Here is a 6,000-nt window from a genome sequence, read left to right as displayed (position 1 = left end):
CCGAATGACTACGAAACTCAGGCAGCAACAGTGGAACGTTGGAAGACGAGCTGGTGCTTGGCTGTGTCTGAAGCGGCGCATCAGGGGTGGAGGAAACAGTAGCAGGAGGTGTGGGCGAGGATGAGGCAGAAGCAGGCGGTTCAATAGCGGGCTGTTGCATAACTGGTCTGGTAGTCAACGGTGGTCATCCACGGCGAGGTGGCTGGGCGACAGCAACTGGTTCACCCTGATCTAGATGGGCATGTTTAAGTCGGTCGATAGAGATGGTATCAGACTTGCCTCCCACTTCGACCGTGAAAAACTTTTCTCCCGATGAGATGACACGAAACGGTTCAGCATAAGGTGGTCTGAGCGGATCTCTGTGAGCGTCCTGCCGAATAAAAACGTAATCGGAGCTCATGAGTTCTGCCAGAACATGAGGCCTCTGTAGGCTGTGATACGAGGTTGGAATAGGCAGGAAATTCTTTGCCGCCTCATGATGCTGAAGGAGCTGCTGAGCCGGCGACCACGGTTCTGTATTTGGAGGGAGGAAGTCTCCTGGTGCTCGAAGTGCTTGACCGTAGACTAACTCAGCCGATGAAGACTGGAGGTCATCTTTAGGGGCTGTGCGGAGGCCTAGCATCACCCAGGGGAGTCTGTCCACCCAATTGGGACCACGCAAGCTGGCACGGAGGGACGTCTTGAGAGACCGATGAAACCTCTCTCACAGACCATTCGCCTGCGGATGGTAAGCGGTGGTATGGTGCAGCTTGGTACCCAAGCCCTGTGCAACTGCGTTCCACAACCCTGACATGAATTGTGGACCTCGGTCGGAGGAGATGTCAGATGGCACCCCAAACCGAGCCACCCACGACAAAATGAACGCCCTGGAGACGTCCGCTGCAGTGGTAGCGACCAAGGGAATCGCCTCTGGCCACCTGGTGGTGCGGTCCACTGCCGTCAGGAGATACGTGAAACCCCGTGAAGCGGGGAGAGGACCCACTAAGTCCACATGTACGTGATCAAACCGGCATTCCGGCACCGGGAAGATGGCCACTGGAGCCTTAACATGACGATGGACCTTTGATTTTTGACAGTCCACGCAATTGTTTGTCCAGTCCCGAACGTCCAAATGCATCCCTTTCCAAACAAATTTGCGGGACATGAGCCATTATGAAGCTCGCATCCCCGGGTGTGATAAACCGTGTATAGCCTGAAAAATCTTCTTACGCCATTCGACCGGCACAATGGGCTGGGGCACTCCCATGGATGTGTCGCACAAAAGTGTGGTTCCTGCTGCTTGGAACATAACATCGGCTACCTGCAAACTAGAAGGCGTAGTCCGATACGCCTGTACTTCGGGATCTGCCAGTTGTTCTTCCGCCAACCCGACGAAATCGATTCCCAGGTGAACTGCCTGGACTGGGGCACGTGAAAGGCAATCGGCCACGAGATTATCTTTGCCGGATACATGTCGTAAATCCGTCATAAATTCAGATATAAATGTAAGGTGGCGCTGTTGCCGAGCTGACCACGGCTCCGCCGTTTTGGCCTTTGGGAACGTGAGCGGCTTATGGTCCACGAACGCAGTGAACGGGCGCCCTTCTAGGAGAGAACGAAAATGCCGGATGGCCAAAAACAGGGCCAGCAACTCCCTGTCAAAAGTGCTATATTTTCGCTCGTTCTTGCGCAGTTGGCAGCTGAAAAAGGCCAACGGCTGCCAAGTCCCGTCGACCCATTGTTCCTGAACCGCCCCGATGGCGTAGTCGGAGGCATCGGTAGTGAAGGCGACAGTCGCGCCCGGGAGTGGGTGTGCAAGCATGGTTGCATCTGCCAACGCCGCCTTGGTGTCAAGGAACGCCTGGTCCATCTGTGGTGTCCAAGTGATAACGTCCTTGCCCGACTTCCCTTTGAGTGCTTCATACAGCGGCTGCATCAACTGGGCTGCTTTGGGGACAAAACGATGATAAAAATTTACCATCCCCAGGAACTCCTGAAGAGATTTGATTGTGTGGGGCCGCGGGAATGCCATAACTGCCTCTACCTTGGTGGCCAGTGGGACGGCGCCTTCTGAGGTAATCCTATGCCCCAGAAAGTCATTGCTGGTTAACCCAAACTGGCATTTGGCTAGGTTTATGATGAGGCCATGTTGGCTAAGATGGGCAAAGAGTGTACGCAAATGGACCATGTGCTCCTTCGTATCCTTACTAGCGATGAGAATGTCATCCAAGTAAACAAAAATGAAGGGAAGATCCCGTAACACAGAGTCCATGAGTCGCTGAAAGGCCTGAGCCGCGTTTTTCAATCCGAACGGCATTCGGAGGAACTCAAAAAGGCCAAACGGTGTGATGACCGCCGTTTTGGGGACATCCTGAGGATACACGGGCACTTGGTGATATCGGCGGACGAGATCTACTTTGGAAAATACTGAGTTGCCAGCCAGATGAGCCGAAAAATCTTGTATATGCAGCATTGGATACCTATCCGGCATAGTGGCTTCGTTAAGGTGTCTGCAATCCCTGCAAGGCCTCCATCCGCCGCCTGGTTTAGGGACAATGTGTAGTGGGGAGGACCAAGGACTGTCGGAACGTCGGACAATCCCAAGGCGCTCCATGGTCTGAAACTCCGCCTTTGCAGCTGCAAGCTTACCGGGTTCCAATCTTCATGCCCGAGCGTAAACAGGCGATCCCGTCGTGGTGATGTGATGCGCCACACCGTGCCTTGCGACTGCTGCCAAAAATGTAGGCCTGGTGAGCTCTGGGAACTCGCCGAGTAGGCGCGTAAACCCGTCCTGTGATGGAACCGCACAGGCGACCGACCAGGAGACGGCGGTGCTGCGGTGGCAAGGCACCGCGTGGAAAGTGGATGCATCAATGAGTCGGCAGTGTTGGACGTCGACCAGAAAGCCGTTGGCACAGAAAAAATCAGCCCCTAGGATGGCCTGTGATATGTTAGCCGTTATAAACTCCCACACAAAACGCTGACCGCCAAGGGTTAAATTGACTGTCCGTTTACCGAACGTATGAATAGCCGCACCATTGGCTGCCTCGAGGGAAGGACCGTGACCGCCGTATTGCAGATCCAGATTTGAAGCTGGCAAAATACTGCACTGGGAACGAGTGTCACACAGGAATCATCGCCCTGTCATGGAATCCATAATATAGAGGAGTTTTCCCGCTGAACCGACTGCCATGGTGAACTGGGCGTGTTTTTCAGACCCTGTCGTCCTTATCGAAGCTCGTGAGCCTGCTGGAGATTTCTTTTCAGCGAAACTACAGGGAGAACGGCAGCGTCGAGCCTTGGCGCCAAAACGGGCGTGGTACGTACACCAGCCTGCTGGAGGAGGGCTGGGCTTTACTCACGTGGGGGAAAGGTGCCTCGTGGCTGCACAACACTGCTGTGTGACCGTAAAAATCTTGTCTGCCTCTGCAGCGAGCTCGGCACAGTCCGTAATTGCAGAACTGGCCAAGGCTGCCTGAATTGGTTCAGGCAGCTGGCAGAGGAAGTGTTCTCGGAACAAAAAACATTGGGGCTCCGAACCCAAAAGCATGAGCATCTGGCTCATCAATTCCGATGGTTTTAAGTCCCCGAGGCCGGGCATAGAAATAAGTCTGCGTGCGCGCTCCGACTTATTTAGACCAAACACCTGGAGCAAACGAGTTTTTAGAGCTTCATACTTGCCCTCTGCCGGTGGATTGCCAAGGAGGCTAATGACCCGCGAGGCCGTGGCGCTGTCGAGAGCGGAGATCACGTAATAATAACGGGTCGAATCCGCTGTAATCTCCCGGAGTGCGAACTGGGCTTCTGCCTGGAAAAACCATGCTGCTGGTTGCTGTTCCCAGAACTGTGGCAATTTAAGGGCGACAGCGTTCGTGTTCATTCTAAATATCTCAACGAAAGTTGTCCGACGAGATCGGGGTCACCAATATAGGAACGGAGGTTCCTATCCGAATAATGGAGTTCAACTCAGTGAAACAAAATAACAAAGTTTAATAAACAAACAAGTTAACTGGTAAAACTACAGGAGAAGATGTACACAGGTCTGTTCAGCTTGCCACTCCCTCAACAACTGCTGCAAGGTTTATGGAAGCTGACGTCATGACGTCATCACGTTCTCCGCGCCACTGGCGGTCACGTGATCGGCATCATGACGTCATCACGCAGAGTGCAAGAAAGTACATACAGTATAGTTAACAGACTGTTTAAAGGTGCAGTCCGCAGCTGCACTACACTGTAGTTAAAGGGATTAGTGCTAATTGCCCCGAGTCTCTTGGTGGCTCCGCCACAGTCACATCTTACAAATTTGATTTTTTTTTTTAAGAAGTCACCAAGATGGTGGATTAGGGAAGCCCAGTAATAAAGCTTTAGACAAGGTACCGCACAAGAAGCTTCCCTACAAGATCAAAGCCTCTGGCATTAGTGGTAATATATGGAGCTGGATTGAGAACTGGCTGGAAGGACGTAGGCAGAAAGTAGTTATAGATGGATTTGGATCTGTTTGGAGAGCGTTCACCAGTGATGTCCCACAGAGATTGATGTTGGGACTGTTGCTCTTTGCTATTTTTATTAATGATCAAGATGTGGGTGTTGGGGGGGCACGATCTGCAAATTTACAGATGATACTAAGATCTATGTGAGTGTTACGACTGTAGACGATGCTCGACTGCTTCACGTGGATGTGTTGGAGGATTGGGTTTGTGACTGGCAAATTATGTTTAATGGGAAAAGTGGACAGGGCAAATGCTCAGCGTACATACACCCTTCAAGGAAAAACATTACAGAAGGTGGAGAAAGCGATCTGGGTGTTCTTGTGCATAGATCTCTGAGGGCTCATGAGCAATGCTGTGAAGTGATAGCTGGAGCAATAGGGTGTTGGGGTGCATTTATAGGACAATTGACTATAATACAAAGAATACTACCTTATCCTTGTACAAGACCTTGGTCAGGCCTCAGTTGGAATGCTGTGTCCAGTTTTGGTCTCCTCACACGGTGGGTGATATTGAGGCTTTGGAAAGGGTGCAGAGTATGGACACTAGACTAATTCCCAGTTTGAAGCATGTTAGTTATCAAGATAGGCTAAAAGAGTTGAGACTCTATACTTTAGAGAAGTGTAGGCTTAGGGGTGATCTGATTGAAGTTTATAAGATAATGAAGGGAATAGATTGTGTTCCAGTTGACAGTTTGTTCCAGTTAAATAGGTTAGGGAGGACCAGGGGTCACAAACTGAAGTTGCATAAGTTAGATGTCAGGAGGTGGTTCTTTTCCCAGAGAATAGTGGACCTCTGGAACAGGCTGCCGTCTCGTGCAGTGGACACCGATTCACTGAATTCTTTCAAACAAGAGCTGGACCTGTTTCTGGCTGCGACAGAGATCACCTTTTAAAAAAGGTAGATACTGTAAGGAATTATTAGGACCAGAGTGCTCGCCTGGACTAGTTTTGATCACCTAGGGGGGTCGGAGAGGAATTTACCAGATTTTCTCCCCAAATTGTCCTGGGTTTTTATCTGGTTTTTCGCCTCTCCCAGGAAGTCACATTGTTTTTGGGTAGGGTGGAGTATATATATTGTGATACACAAGGTATCTCAATTGTGTGGGACAAGCTGGATGAACCAGAGGGTCTTCATCTGTCCATCATTATTCATCTGTTCGTACGTTCATATGCCTCTCCAAGTGTAAAGCGCAAATGGCATGAGATGGGTTGCTCACACTGCTTGGCTTTAGTACATTGGGATCTCATTCCTAGGTTACACTGCCACTTTTGCATTAATCCACACATGATACCTTTTTGCATCAAGGCAAAAGTAGCAGTAAAATTAGAGCCTTGGAAGAAAAATTCGGTATCGACCATTTTGGGGCGCTAATATCGCCTGGACGCTAACTTAAGCACCAGCGACCACAAAATTGAGTTTTAGCACCCCAAGAGGGAAGTGGAGTGCTAAATCAAGTGCTCCACTTCCTTTTTAGGGCGTTAATATCGGAGAGCGGGGTGGAGACTTCAGCAGTGCTGCACACTGGGCCATG

The sequence above is a fragment of the Somniosus microcephalus genome, chromosome 2 (genome assembly GCF_052327205.1).
Source record: "Somniosus microcephalus isolate GS21.2 chromosome 2, FLI_Smic_1.0, whole genome shotgun sequence".
In the NCBI taxonomy this organism is placed as follows: Eukaryota; Metazoa; Chordata; class Chondrichthyes; order Squaliformes; family Somniosidae; genus Somniosus; species Somniosus microcephalus.
Note: the sequence above shows the minus strand (reverse complement) of the source record.